Source organism: Hippoglossus stenolepis, chromosome 8, assembly GCF_022539355.2.
Source record: "Hippoglossus stenolepis isolate QCI-W04-F060 chromosome 8, HSTE1.2, whole genome shotgun sequence".
NCBI classification, from domain to species: domain Eukaryota; kingdom Metazoa; phylum Chordata; class Actinopteri; order Pleuronectiformes; family Pleuronectidae; genus Hippoglossus; species Hippoglossus stenolepis.
This window is the reverse complement of record NC_061490.1, coordinates 25,156,807-25,173,268: the sequence shown is the minus strand read 5'-3', so window position 1 is coordinate 25,173,268 and position 16,462 is coordinate 25,156,807.

The window sequence follows — 16,462 nt, the reverse complement described above, 5'->3', positions numbered from 1 at the left end:
AATGGGCTCCGGTGCCACACGTGGCCTCTGAGCCCAGATAACAATGTGCTGATGCTGCCAGTCCAGACTCCACACAGATGCCGCGGGCGCTTTCATTAAAGACACCGTGACTCATCGCCCCTCGGACGCCGCCAATACTGCACCCCGGCCTTCCCTGCTTCCCCACAAAGAGAGGGGGGGGGGTGCTGCTGCGTCCATTCATGTCATCTCTCTAACAGGAAGCCCGGGAACACGTCCCCGCCCATTGTTTGACGCACACGTTTGGACAAACGAGTCCTGTTGTCCTGTCCCTCCGCCACACACACAGCTGCCATCTCCTCCACTCCACCTGCATGTGATTCCTCTCCCCCCCCCTGCCGCTGCTCGTTATCTGTTAAAGGAGTTATCACGCTCAGCCAGGCGAACACGGCCATGATCCAATTTCTGGGGGCGGGAGGTGGGGGGGTATCGGGGGGGCCCAATGGTGGAAATGGCGCTCAGTCGGGCCTGCTCTGTTCAGGAAGAGCCAGATATTATTTTCATATCGTGGAGGCGAGAAAAGGAGCTCAACCATTCAGCCTCCGGGACGCCGATTAAAGCTGCAGCTCGGAGCACAAACGGGTTATTGGAGCGTTTTTTGGACTCGAGTCAGTTATTGGACGACAAACACACAAACCGTAAACTACTCCTCATTGTCAGCGAGCAGCAGCCGCCGCCGGCAGATAAACCCGTGAGTCCCTCCGGTGCGGCGGGACGGTGAATGGATGAATGTGTAGGGGTGGGGTGGGGGGTGGAGGAGCCGTGCTGTGACCCCTTGAGGTTGAATACTTAATGGGAGTCTATGTGTTTTCCCGCCACCTTATCTCTCCATCCCCTCAGCCCCTCCCCCTCCGCCGCCGCAACAGAATACGCCATATTTCTCCGGCACAATCCCATGATACCTCGCTCTTATTGGTTTTCCTGTAGACACAGCAGGAGGCAGCCTATAGCGCGACAGTGGCTGAATGCAAACAATGTGGAGGCAACTTATTGAGGCTTTATGCAGCAACAGAGGGCCTCGCTCTCTCTCTCTCTCTCGCTCTCGCTCGCTCTCGCTCTCTCTCTGTATTTATAGCTCCTCTCTGCGTCTCCCTCCCTCGCCGCTTCCCCCCCTTTCCATTTCCTTTCAGTTTCACCTGTCAGCATCTCTATCTTTCCCTCCAGCATCCTTTACTTCCACTTTGCTTTTTTTTTTTGCCACTTTCCACTCTCAATCTCCTGTGACGCCCACGTCCCCCCCCCCCCGCAGCGCATCCCTCATTATTTAATGCAGCACTTTGGCGCCATCCGTCCACGTCGTTGTTGTTGTAGTTTGTCTCCCGGCCGTGTCCCACCTCTCCGTCTCCCCTCGCTGCATTAGCCTAATTGAATCCTCCACCACCTCAAAGTAGAGTGTGCGATGTGGGGGGTCATGGGTTTGCGACTCCCCCCTCTGCATTGATTCCCTTCAGCGTGGTGCGATGGAGCTAACAGCCGCCGACGCTCCCTCTCTCTGCACGGCCTTTTCAACCGGTGGAGGTACAGTGCTCCAGTGAGGAAAGAGTGTCAAACCCTAACAAAGGCAATTCTGGAACGACGGATAGGAGCAGGGTAGATTGAGTAGCGGGGGGGTTTGCACACAGCTCAGAAAAAGAAAGGAAATTCAGGGTTCCACAGTCTGCATATAAATATTCCATTAACTTCAGCTGGCTCCATAACAGCACGGCAGGGCGGTTATGCATTCAGTGCCTGGAATCTGAAATGAAATTATTGTGGAGCTGGGAGAACGGAGGAGGAGGAGGAGGAGGAGGAGGAGGAGGAGGAGGTGGTGGTGGTGAAATAGCCGTTTCCTTTCTTCCAATTTTCTCCTCTTCCCTCTTTCGCCCCTTCGCCTTATCACAGGTGACACTAATCTAATTTCCGCTCAGCTTGTGACGGTGCTAACGTGGTTTAGAGCAGCGAGTCCCCCCCCCCTCCCAGTGCCAACGCAAACACACAAAGTGACTCGTGTGCACCCCCGAAAGGTCACGTACAGTACCCAAGCGTACACATGCTCCATGTGTATCCAGATGTGCACGGACATCAAACCCTGACTGTGCTCGATCGGAGGTGACCTGAATTCATTTTTTTTTGGAGCTAAAGGCGTAAAACTGAAAAACATTCGGGGAGAAACCGCAGCAACACGTCTGTGCACAACCAGTCGGTGTGAGACACATATGTTCTGCTCAATTATCAATGCTCCAAATGTTCAGCCAGAAAACCTGAGAAATGAAACCAGAAACATCTGAACGGCTTCGTGCTGCTCCGGATGAATGGAAAGTATGAAAGTTATATGGGGGGGGGGATTAACCCTTTAAACCCCATTGATGTATCTGATCACTCTTAATTTAAATCATTTAATTTAGCTTTATGAATTGTTTACCCTGGTGTTTGACGTCAAAGATGAAGCATGAACATTTTTGTATTATTAACATATAATGTAATGATTGTTAAGTTTTCCTTTCGTTTATCGAATTGTTTGTGTATCTACTTATCTCTGTTTACAGACTTTTACTGTTTGTCTGTATATGAGCAAGATTATTTAATAACTACAGCAATACGGGAAAAAGAAGATCTACATTTATGGATCCCACAATCTTTTTTCACTTAGATGAGATAGATTTTTTAAAGTAACTTAATATTATTGTCTTACGGGTTCGATAACATCATTTTAGGAATCACTGCCATGTTTTTTTTCCCCATCTTGGCCAATATAATATTGTAATATCGGTTTCTATAGATCAGAATCTAGTTTTTCGAATTCCAGTTGAAGTAGTAGTAACAATTACACAAAAATGAGTTGTGGTGACCTCCAGGACTCGAAGGTCGTTGTTCGATTCCTGGACAGAAGCAGGATTAACGATGGGATATTGTTCGACTACATCTGGAGTAAATCTACATGTTTTTCTGAATTGATCTGTTTCTGTTGTTCATGTTGATAAAAAGTGTTTTTTTATATGTTGGAAAACAAAGTCTCTCCATTTACTCCCGACACGGAACATGGCTGCGTTGCATCAGTCCGTTGGGACGGCTGCTGCAGAAATTAGTCTGTGAGCGCCTCCATGATGGATTCCTCTCCGTTTGATTATTGAACGTCGGTGCCGAGTCGCGAGATTAGAAAAAAGCTCCGGGCTGTTTGATTATGAGTGACTGGCACCAAAGCCAGATTTTTACTATTGATGTTGGAGAAAATGTCATTGTTGTGGGAATGAGAAAAACACTGAGAAAACAATCACGCCGAACAGAAATCAAGCTCATGAAAGGTATTATCCAGTGACGGCGTTTCAAAGTCTTCACTGTGACACATTGAGACACATGGAATATGAGAATATTATAAAATACTGTCAGTGTTTGTTGTTTGTCCGGACGCCTAAAATAACCATCCAGTAAGTTTCCCCGAGCGAGGACGACCTGAACTCAGGATGTGATCCAACACGTGAACTCTGGAAAACTGAGTCTGGACCTTTCTGTCTCTGATGTGAAGCAGCAGCAGCAGATTGTCGGGGTCAGACTCGTTCATAACAACAGGAACATTCAGGCGAGAGGTGCAGAGCGCTGCTGTTGCTTACCGCCGTCGGCCCCTCATCTCCGAAAGCTCTGGAATCTCCTCGTCTTTCAAAGCCTTCATCTTCTTCATCTTCTTCATCTTCTTCACGATGTTCTCTTCTGTGAGGGACTCACATCGAAGATCTGACACTTAGCTTTGAGGTTTTAATCACTGAGAAGTTTCTCTCTCTGAACAGGAGATATGATGAAACTCTCTCATCATCCATGTTACGTCTCTTTGGTCTTTCAACGGCCGAGGCTCAAGCTCAGGTCGAGCGGGTCGTCCTCTGACCAGGAGGGTCGGCGGTTCGATCCCAGTCTTCCTCATTCCTCGTGCAGAATAGATATGAATGTGTGTAAATGGAAATAAAACAGTCCTGTAAAGCGCTTTGAGGGGTCATCACGAGTAGAAAAGAGCAATATGAATACAGAATATTTATTATTTCCTATCTACAACAACATCAGACAGAAGTGGAAGTCGTGTGACACATGCAACATTAGCTTTGCCGTCCAGAATAGTTTGAAACCTTTAAAACTCGAGTTTTCACGCTCTCATCACTCACCATGTTTTCACTGAATTGTGCTCCTGTCATCTCATTTGCAGAAAAATCCAGAATCCTCCACACGTGGTCCTGAATCCTCAGAATCACCATGACGACCTGGTGAGCACTTTCCTCAGAATCTGATTCAACATAATTAAAGTTGCCACGAAAGCATTTTCTCTGCAAACATCAGTGAAGTGAAGAGAAGTGACGTGAGGCTGCGAACAGATGCTCCCGTGTCACACCTCCATCAGGCGTGAGACATGACATCACTGCGGTGAAATCAGGACACTGAGGGCGGACGTGATAAAAGAACTAGTAATTTACTATCAGCACTTTATTCTTCTGCTTATTTCATCACTTTTCTCTCTATGGGTTTTGGCATTAAGTGGCTTTAATATGTAATTTATTCGCCTGTCATCTGCCGGCGCTGATTTTTATTACGCGAGTGAAACCACAGCCCAGATAATTGAGTCCATTGTTAGAAATCCTGCCACAGTTCTGTTTTGATTTTAGGTTTCAATCACGTGGAATTTCATAGATGACAACTACTTAGTGTCTTTTCAATGAGATGAGTCGCACACATCAGTTCACAACCTGCGTCTGTAAACAAAGTGTTCACAGACGCATTTTCCAGTCGTGGACAAAGAGAAAGTCGCTGTGAGCCGAAGTTTCTGTCTGAGTAACTTGAACAAGTGCTGATGGAAGCAGTTCTGCAGCAGCTTCCTCTTCCAACGAGTGGTTTCACAGTGACCACGCAGCGCAGGAAGCCGGGAGGACCACAACAAAAAGATATTAAACTTCTGTCCCCTTTTGTAGCTTGTCGCTGGAACACATGCATAAACTTACAGAGGCATTCAAATTGCCTACACACACACACACACACACACACACACACACACACACACACACACACACACACACACACACAGTCAACCTACGTGCACATGTACCCTTCAGCACACATCAGTGAACATCCCATTTCCCGTTCTTATTCCACAAGTTTCCACTGGGAATTGTTCAATTGTGTGTGTTTTTTTTTCTGCTTTAGAAGTAGCGCCTGTGGTCTTTCTGTGCAGTTGGGTAGTGATGTCTAAACGGGACGCAAGGTCACCGAGTCTCTGTTCGGGACGCTCCGGAGAGAACGCACGGAGAAAACAAATGGTGGCGAAACAAAAAAGCCTGCTCGTGTGTGTGTCTGTCAGTGTGTGTGTGTGTGTGTGAGTGTGTGTGGTACATCCTTTCAGAAACACAAGCCTCCACTGACGAGGCCGTGGAGTCGGCTTTGTGCCGTAAATCATCCACACAACAACGCGGCCGAGCCTCGGTGATCATGGCTGAAGAATTGTTTGCAGTGAAATAATGGATGAACTTCAGTCTCAGTTTTAACCACATTTGTCACAAACTGTCATCCGGCGCAGGCTGAAACTCTGGAGTTCTCACTCGCGGGTGGTGCTGGTAATGAAATGCTTCGTGGGTAATAATGGGCTCCACTCGCTGCTCGGACGCTTTATTATTTTCACAGATACCATCAGCAAAGTATTGGATCATCTAACTTCAGCTTAAGTTTGTTGAGTTGATAAGAAACTGGAACTTTTCTGGATCGAACCTGAAGTTGTGAGTCTCTTTCTGGGTCGATGTCGTAGAGACAAACGAGACGAAACACGGACGATGTGACAGATTCACGATTTTGATGTTAGTCCCTCGCATTAAAAACACAAGAGCTTCTTTCAACGTTTTCCTTTAGGGTCAACAAACCAGAACCCTGATCTTCCCACAGCAGAATTTAAACGTCACGACTCGCCTGAACGTTCCCCCACATCCTCCTGTTGTTGTGAACTGCTGCTTTCTCCATATGTTAAAACACAAAACTCTACAAAATGTCTAGACATGTCTGGAAACAGTTATATATTGAAGAAAAGGCAAGTGGAGCAATTACGACACTCACAGTCGTCTCAGTACACTGCAGCCATAAAGCAATTTGTGACTCAAGCAGTCGACATCCTTCATTTCCCCTGTAAATGTGCCTCTCACCACTGTTATCGGAGCCATTATATCCTCCTCGACCCGCAGCTACTGCGAAAAAAAGTCCCGGTGCTTTGTCTGCACGGAGACCATCAGTGCAAACAGCGACTCTGGGACGTGTGAGAAGCTAATGCACGTCGAGAGAAAGAAGTAAATCACAGCATTTGATCACAGAACAAGTAGAATCCACTGAAGATCCTGGAGGCTGAGGTGGGAAGTGTCCTCTAACCCCGAGCCTGCAGGACAGGACAGGACAAGAGCCGGTTAACCCCCCCCTGCTGGATAAAGTGACGCGGTGCTTCTGTCTGATCGCACTTGAAATGGGCCAAGTCCTCTGCAGACCCCCGAAGCCCAGCAGCCTGATCTGGGACTGGATCCATAATCCTGTGTGTCTCAGAGGACGAGTCTGGAGAGCAGATGATCGTCTGCACGCCGTCCCTCTGCAGTGTGAGGTCTCCTTATCGTTCACCACAGTGTGCATCAGCATCTGCTGGAGACGCCGGGAAACACGTGTTGGCTTCTTTTACTCGAGAGGTTTGTGTTTGGATGCAGCTCACGAGAGGATTTGAGACTCTTGACCGATTGTGAAAAAACGTGGGACACCAACAGACATAAGGACACATTTAGTTTTTCATCTTCAGAACACACACACTGGACCATTTGGCCAGAACGTCAGAACACACACTTCACAAATCGAGGTGATTCCAGACAGAAACTCACACTATGTTCTTCTTCTTCATTTCTGTTAATGGCGGTTGCTAAACAACTTCTAGGCACATTACCGCCACCTTCTGAGCTGGAGTGTGGAAAACTGATGATCTTTGTCTGGTTTTAATTGTTTAATCTCCATTTTTCTTAAGAGGTAAATCCGTTAAAGGAGATTTGTTCTGCTCATATTTAGGTTCACAGTTCTAATCTGTGTTGTCACTTATCAAAAGCCGTTTTTTTCTTCGTACAGTTTGAATTTAAATCTTGTGATGCACTGAGTTTCCGTCTGTTCCCGGTATTGACCCTTTCTAATGTACGGGTTTGTTGATGTGCCAGCGCAGATAAGACGCTGCTGGGAGTTCTTCACTGTTTCAGTCTCTGCCAAGTGTTTGTGTCTTAGCGGGGAATCTGCACACGGGAGGTAAATGGATTCCAGATTGCTGGTTTCATACGTTAAACTCATTAATGAGGCGCCTGCCAAAGAGCTCACGTGCTTCTCTGTGTGCAGGCTCCATATGTACAACGTGAAGGTGGATGATGAATGAAGATGTTGAGCAGCCAAGATATTATTTACCATTATTCCTCATTGATTTCTCATTTTAAACCCAAGCGCTGCTCCACAGAAGATGTAATTATACTAATATGTTGCACATGTACTGGAGATACTACTGCAGATAACACGCAGATACAAAAGCCCGTCGGCCTGAATGAATCATAGCACACGAGAAAACACATTTTACTTGCAAATACTTTCTGTTCCGCATGAGAAAAATACTTCCTCTGTGCATTTAACAGAAACCTATCCTAGCATGTTATTAACAGGCTGTTCTATTTCACAGGCTTCTGTCAATGAGGCCGACAAACGCTTCCTTCAATTCCATTCCATTCCAACAGGGGGCTCCCTCTTGGGCAAACCTCCTGTGAAGAAGCTAACATGCTAACTATCAGGGTGGCTGAGCTGCAGTAGTGCACGACTGCTTCTCAGTAATCATTCATGTTCCGCTTTTATTTTAATGCGGATTATATCGACCGCATTTTCCGTTTGGGTGATCTGAGCATTGGTGGGCACATGCGTGGGCACATGCTGCTAATATTCATGTTTTCAGGAGCTTTGTTTTCGACATGTACAGGACATTCTGGATGTGTGTCTCACCATGAACACGGTTTTATAAAACCTGCAGAACTCACTAACAGAGCAGTTTGACAAGGTGTGGAATAGAGTGTAGGTACCTGACCCGTGCAGTCGAGCTGGGTTTGGATAAAAATGTTGAAATGCTATTTGGGTTCAGGTCAGTTTCAGTCACTGCTGTTAACTCTATTTAACTTTTACGCTGCCTTTGCTTGTAATCAGTGAAAACATCAGGCTTAGGTCAGAATCCACACAAAAGAACGAATCCCTGGCGAATACGGATCGGGCTAATTTTCTCTCTGGTTCGGCCCGAGCTGGACTCCAGGGTGAAACTCCTCCATAGAGTAAATCATCAATCCCGGCATATCTGTAGGAAGTGTTGCACACGACTGCATGTAAACAGAAATATTAGTGTGTTTATTTTACTAAGTCGTGGTGTTGTCTTTCTGGAATAAGATTAGAAATAATTACATTTGAGTTTTGAGTTTCTCACATTGTGCCGGAGGTCATCTTCTCAGAGTGAAAAGCTACAGCGGCTTCTCTTTGCTTCTGTACCTTGAGCTAAACTGGATCTCAAACTGAGCTCAGCCAGCTGAAATTTAATTCATTGTGTAACTGCCGCTAAGCCAGAGAGCGAGAGCATGTTCCCAAATGCTGGAGTTTTACTTTAATAACATGCTACGTTAGGCAGTTTGCAGGTGTGAAGTGCTTCACCCCGGTAGAGACTTCCTCGCTGCGAGCTTCTGCTGTAATGAGATTTGTTGCAATGGGAAACAAATATTGGAGGCACAGGAGGGACGAGAGCGCTGCAGTGTTGTCTCTGTGTGTAAAACATGAGAGGGAGTATGACTCATGCTTCCCACTGGCTGCTGCTCCATATCTTCAAGTGCGTGGCTGTAAGTGTTATTGTATCCGTGTGTCTGTTGTCTTTGTCTCTGTTGTCCTGCAGGCTCGTCTTTCCTGTTCATCTCGCTGGTTTCAGACCTTCAGACGCTCCGAACCTACAGATAAACAAACAGGTAATGGTGTTGCTATGACAGCAGAGGGTAATTTAATCAGGTTTTTACATTTATATGAAAGTTTCCAGGTTCAAGCACAGCAAAGAATACAATTTAAATCAGAGACCAATGAAACTCTGCCTGTGGGTCACGATGTCGGCGTGTTGTCAGTTAGGGGAGAGGGAACTGGTTCATGGGTTACCATGGCAATATCATTATCGTATTACTACCTGCATCAGCACCTTCAGGCGCAGTACTACAGTACTCCACAGTACTACAGTACTACAGTACTCCTCACTAGTTCAAATGCACCAAATGAACGTCCTTGTGGTTCAAACATTATATCGTCGGAGGTGAAGACTGCAGCTTCTTCTTCTTCTTCTTCTTCTTCTTCTTCTTCTTCTTCTTCTTCTTCTTCTTCTTCTTCTTCTATTGTTTAATGCTGTCCTTACTTCCGTTGATTTGTCCACTTGTGGAGAACAAGTACAAAGAAGCATAATGTGCAAGTGCTAAAGTGAAGTACTGCTCTTTTGCATCTCCACTGTGGATGCGGCAGTTTTCCAAAGCGTTGTCGATCCATTCAGAGACATACAATCTTCTCTTCAGAGCTCGTTCAGGGGCCAGAAACTGCTCATCTGTTTCCTGCCTGCAGTGCTTTGGAAACTCGCTAATAACAACATCACAGATATCGTTACCATCTGCAATTGAAGACCAGGAGAACTGTTCTATAATTACAGTCATTACACCCAGAAATGCCTGCAAGACCAAGATGAGCCATAAAGCTGCCGAGGAGCTCGACGTGTGCAGCTTCATCAGCTCATTCAGGAGAACCAGCACAACCTCTCATTTACCACCACGCTCCTCTTACACTTCACTTACCCATGACCACCCAATCCTGCGTAACGCGGTCGGCCCCGAGATGAGATTACCATAAACCTTCAGCCGTTCACATTCAGCGCACAAAGACAGAGGCCCCTGCAGTGAGCGAACACACAGGCTGGATTCTGCAACCTGCACTATTGTTTTCCTGGATGCTGGGTGGTGAGATAAACCGAGTGTAGAGGGGGTGGGTGGTTGTTGTCGGTGACGAGGGCGGCATTGGTGTTGTGGGGATGCACGTTCTTCCTGCCGCCGGTGCCAAGTGCTCGCGGTGTGCCAACGACGGCCACGTGCCACCACCGCCGTCCTCTGCCAGCCTGACACAACCATCTGCGTGCTCTCCTGGCAGCCGCTCCTTCCAGTCAATTTACATTCTTGCACGTTTCCCATTCCTTCTTCTCCTGCAGCCCTCGGGGGAACATGTAAAGGTGTCGCAGTCCAAGAAGTCCCTTGAGGAAACCTGCAAATGAGCTCAGCAATTTGTGATTCCCAAACTCCACCTGCAGCGCTCTGTATTGTATTAGCATTTATTAAAGCAAATCAAAAGAGCCTGAGAGGAGGAACTGTGGAAAGTAACGCTGTGAGATATTTTTCTTCGTGCTGGAGCGACTGGATTTCTCTGAGGTGTGCGGCTCCATCCACCTTCACCCTGAATTCCACATGACCTGGAGCCAAAGTTGGCCACTTTCTGTTTCTTGAAAGTGTGATTACATTTTCTGTGAGAAGCACAGATTGACTCATTCCATTCTGGTTCGGCGAGAGAACGTATCTGTGTGGGAATGGGCCTTTTGTTCATTTCATTGTTTCTTTCATCCCGGCAGAAATTGAGGTACAGTCAGACAATCTCGGGCCACTGTAGGAGCGAAGTGCAACACAAGAGAACGACTCACAGAGAAAAACAACAGATGGCGAGGCGTGCGGAGCGGGGAGGGAAGACGCGCCGTATTGTTTTTGTGTAAGATGAAATTTAGAGGTAATAAAGGAAATACAATCCGAGCTGATCCTTGATCGGGCGCCATCTCTTAACTCTCTCATTGCGCCTCCCCTCCTGCCGTGACTCGTTGTCTTTCACATCCCAATTAACGCCGTTTCAAATCGTTCAAGTGGTTTTTATTGCCAGTCAGATAGCCGCCGTGCCCCGGAGGTCCCTGTTTAATATTTTATCCACAGCTGTGTGGGTATCATCAGAAGAGATTTGCCCGCGCCCCTCATTTCGTTCTGAGCTTTCATTTGAACGCTCGGAATGGAGGTATCAAAACTCCGCTCTTGATGACATTTACATAACTAATTGATGCTGTGGTACGGTCCCGCCTTCTTCTCTCCGAGAACACACAAGTGATGAGGAGCGCTTATCTGATCCGCTGTAGGAATCAGGATCACAGAGTTAGAACAACGTGTCGGCCTGAGGGGACGTACAGTAACTGATCTGGTGGCAGTCGTTAGTTTAATAGTCATTTTATATTGTTCACTATTTGATAATAAACCACGTGAAGTGTTTTGTGTTTATGTGCCTGTGTGAAATCCTCCATTGTTTCAGTTAATGAGTAGAAATCAAGTGAAAGTCTTCAACACAGCTGATGTTCATTTACAGTCAAATAGACCATAAAGCTCCGGATGCATAAGGGCGTCCATACGGTGTGATTGACAGCTAATACCGTCCAATGGGTGCAGGTCGCTGGTGTGGGTGGGCGCTCCTCCAGATATGGTTATGTTTGGTTTCAAATAACAAAGATGGCGCCGGGACTAAATGTCAAAGGTGGGCGTCAAAGCAGCCGCTCACAAACCGATGCTGCGTTGACACTTAGAGCCAAACAACAAAACCCAACAGGAAGTCCGCCATTTTTGATTTACTATGCAATTACCTCGCCTGCTATTCGTAGATAAGAGTGTGAAGACGCCTACGTGCTGTTAAGCAATGATAGTCTTGGCGCCCCCTACTGGCCACAGGAAGGAAACCTCAAGTGACAATCACAATTTTCATTTTCTGCTCCACATGTGAATCACAACAGCAAAGTGCATCTTATCTAGTGCCACATGCTGGACACAGGAAGTGATACAAGGTGTGCGATGCATCATGTCCACCGCCGTGCACTAATGACGAGTTCACGTGATGTCTGGTGGCTGCGACAGGTGCACAGCTGCACGAGCCAGATGTTCTTACTCACTCACCAGCAGGAAAAGATATGATTTATTTGTGTTTAGCTGTGTCGTCTGTTTTCACTGTAATTACCTCGGATCCTGTTTGTCCTCTGCGACGCATCTTTCCTCACCGCTGCTCGTCACACCCCCCGACAGCAGGACTCTGGATCTGGACTAAAGTGGGTCGGTCAGCGTGGGTCGGTCAGCGTGGGGGGGTCAGCGTTGGGGGGGTCATCCCTCTCCCGTAGCGTCTCTAACCGAATGTGACCCGTCCCCATTATTCCAGCGGCTCTCAACCTCACACGAGCACACAGAGAAAAGAGCGGTAGTTTGAAGAAAATGAGCGATGAAAGAAAAGTTGGGAACCTCTGCTCTGAACGGTGAGTCACTGAGTGGAAGGAGGAAACTGTTCTTCCTGTGAATTTGCTGAGAGCTTTTGTACTTTACCTGGTGGCTTCCACTTAAAGGTGTTGGTGCCGCCAGTCGCTGAGGTGATGGAGGAACAGGCAGCGGCTTCCTGTGAGGCTGCAGGTTAGTTAGTGACTTCTGATGGAAAATACACGTCTACAGCATCTGTGTCAAACTTGTCGTCTTTCCGACATCTTCCTCGTCGTGTGTGGCTCTTTGTCATCCTGCAATATGTATATTCTTTTTATTGTTTTTATAGTTTTGAATTTTTTAGTAGAGAACCAGTAGGAAACATCTCAGAAATGTGCGTTTTCACATGTAGAACATACGAGAAAAAGCTCTTAACTTATCTAACGTATTTTACCCAGAGTTTGCAGATCAGATAAAAAAAAACGTCATTTCTGAAGGAACTGACAAACCGTATATTTCATCGACTGTAAGTTTCAGAAAAACTTTTTAAAAAACGACAACTAACAGCCGGTTAAATCTTCTGCGTGTGAGCTCCATCAAGGTTTTTACATTTAACTGTCGTGGATAGAAGAGTTTGAAGACATCTGATTGGCTGCTTCTGTCGACAGAGAGCGAGCGAAGGCCGGTCGGAGGATTCACTGCGTTTTGTTTGGTCTCAACGAAACGCAAAGTGAATTTCAGTGTGAAAGGTTTAATGCAGACAAAGCACGGTGATGAACACTCAGCGGGGGGTCTTCTGAGAAAGAGAAACACTTCAATCCCGACTCCTGCGATTCACCTCGAGCACAAATCTTTAGTTCCACCGTCTCCCTGTTGACGACAGGATGTAAACGTGAGAACCTTTTATTCCTCCACCCTGAGAAAGACACCGTCTCTCAGGTTGTTGATGAGGTGTTTGTCTCTTAATTAGAGAAGTTGATGTCGCCTCTGAAATTTGGTGATGAAGCGTTCGATGGCTCTTATTCACATAAAGAATCCTCCAAGGCCTGAACGCGCTGTAATAATTCTCCGACTCGCTGGTGACTCATCGCGCTCGGCGTCGTTTTATGTCTTTAAAGTTATTTCACATCAGAGTGTTGAGGATGGCAGAGAGCACCCTGCTCTCTCTCTCTCTCTCTCTATCGGTGAATATATAACACGTGGAGCTCCCACTTGTTCCATCTCCACGCGGCCTCCTCCAGCCCCGACCCGGACGGCTCTCACCGTTTAGACTTGTAACGTTATTGATCCACATGGAAACAGAACGTGGCTCAGATTTTCCCACGGTGCAGCCTCGACTTAACTCGAACGTCAATATGCCGATGCTCTGCTCCCAGAATCCTCCAGTCCACTCTCACAAATTGATATCCAGCATGGAGGAAAATCAACGGCTATTCACGTAAACACACACAGACACACACTCAACTGTACAGTGCATGTTAACAAACATAAGTGTTATCGGTCCGAGTTTCACTTCTCAGCTGTTTGATCCATTTAAGTGAAGTTTGGAGAAAAAGGGAAACGACCACAGACTTGAGCAACTTTTGTTACAGAGCAAATAAATAATGAGAACGTCGCCGAGGTTGAGCTTAAAGGGATAGTTCACCCAAAAATAAAAATTCACTCATTATCTACTCACCACTATGATGTTGGGGGGTGAAGTGTTTGAGTACACTTTAGGAGTTTCAGGGGTAAACAGCGTTGCAGCCGAATCCAAAACATACAAATGTCCTCTGATATCCTCCTCGGTGCCGCGTTCATGTTCGCACACACACACACCGGAAACACAACGCACACAAGCTCCCGCACACAAGCTCCCGCCCAGGGGCGTGTGCAGGGTACGCGTTAGCATCACGGCTTCCGATAGTGGACTTTTCGGCTAATTAGGATTTTTTAAATTAAGTTTCTAATAACAATCTTCTCATCTACAAACGCTGAGCTAAATTCTTTTTTACTTTTTCACTGCCCGGCTTCTTGTTGTGTCGCCTCCCGACTTCAGCGATGATGAAACCTCTTGTTCACCGTGCGACTCGGAGGCCGCTCGGCAAATCCGAGGCTCATCATCAATTTCAGTTTGGTGCTTTTTTTCACACTGAAAATGTGGATTATATGTATTATATGCATTATTCACAGTCTAATATTGTAGAGCTATTACAAACCACCGCACACACACATGGCCATACTTCAACACAACCCACCTCCTCCACACACACACACTCGCTCTCTCTCTCTCTCTCGCCCTGCAGTGATGAAATATGCGCATACTGTTTACAGCCTCATAAATTGAGGATGCAGACTCAGACATAAAAGATTACATAAAGCAATTCCTTGTGGTTATTTTTTCTCGCTTCATCCTCCACACATGGAAATGAGTTGCAGAGTTTCCCCTCCGCCGAGTCTCTTGGCGTCCCCCCCCCCACCCACCCCGGTGTGACTGCGTGAACCTTCCGACTCGTCCGCCACGCCGCAGCACAAACGGTGACAAACAGGAAATCGGTGCGAGGGACCGCGGGGCAGGGAAGGAGTGTTTTCCTCGTGCGTGTACAGGAAGGTGCGCTGCGGTAGCTGTGTACCCGGAGGCCTCGGATGCTCCCCACCAACGTGTCTGACCACCATCTATTATTAAGCACCAGAAGAAAGCTGGGGGAAGATGTGGACATGTGCCCGACTGTTAGGTCGACAGGATTCATATAAAAGCAGCATGGAGGGACTTTTCATTCTCAATATCTGGGATGCGGAGTCTTTGTTTGTTGCAAGAAAACATCAACTTTTCTGACCTTTTGGCTCAAAGAACACGAGCACGTCCTTCATAAACCTCGGCGGCTCCACCAACTCCAAACAAGTTGTTGATTTTAATCTTTTTTCCTTTGGACCTAAACCAAAGTACAGCGGGAAAGAGGATCCGGTGAGTTACACAGTTTGCCCCGCGCTTCCTTCAAACAAGAAAAGAAGAAGAAGATGTACCAGAGAGAAAACTCACAACCTGTACAATATTTAGATGTTTCATGAATTCAACAAAACCAAACAAGATGTAGTTCATCTGTGTGCGCTGGCAGAGAGAGCAGCAGAAAAAAAGAAATGAAATAAAAGTGTGGACACAGACGGCCTCCAGCAACAGACTGAGCTGCTCCTGATTTACATTTCAGCACGATCCACTATTTGTGGCAAAGAAGCAGCAAGATGTTCCTCTAGTTTGAGTGAAACGATGGAGAAACAGGGAGGAAATGTTAGGATGCGAGATGAGAGATGAGAGATGTGGACGTGTGCGCGGTGATTGTCTGTATGAGCTCTGCGTGGAAAGACGGAGCTGTTCCACTGATCACTGGAGATAGAGCTGCCGTCAATTTCTTGTGCAAATTCACTTCATGTCTTGCTGTGATTGATTTTTATGTCCCTAGCGTGCCTGGGGAAAAGTAAAATAATCAATGACATCAGTAGCAAATTGACGGAACAGTGCATGCAGCTTCCAGGTTTCTGCACCAACATCTGGCCAACACCTGTAACCGTCTCGCTGCTCTACTGTAAAAAAAAACCCACAGAGAGAAAACTTCTCCCTCTCGGGTTACGAGGGGTCACGAGGAGATCTGGAGCGAGGTTCACCGGCGTGCCCGGCGCGGTGACTCGCCAGGAAAAGATGAATCCACATTTTGCTCTTTTATGGCCGCGTGTACCGCTCTCGCCTCCTCCGAGGGAAAAATATCCATGTTTGGTTATTTCATTTCAGATTATTTCTCATAGGAGCGCTGCCAATATTCCATTATAGGAACGACAGCACGCGGCTGCTTTATGGGCATATTTTCCCAGTTACATATTAGTTTTGGCTCTTTTTTACTGCCGGGCCTTAATGTCTTCATATGAGCTGCATAGTTAATAAGGTGGAGGTGCACAGGCGGTGCTGTAACCTTTACGCCTCCCTTGTTGACATAACCGGATCGATAAGTTAATACAAAATACTGGAAATATAAGGGCAAGAAGTCACACTCCAGCTGCAGGTGACCTTTTAAAGAGAAATCCAGGAGCAGTGCCGGCGCTGCTTCCCAACGCTCGACAGGACGGACGAGGCTTGGCTGAAACGCCGCACACACGAGCAGCCGGAGCGAGAA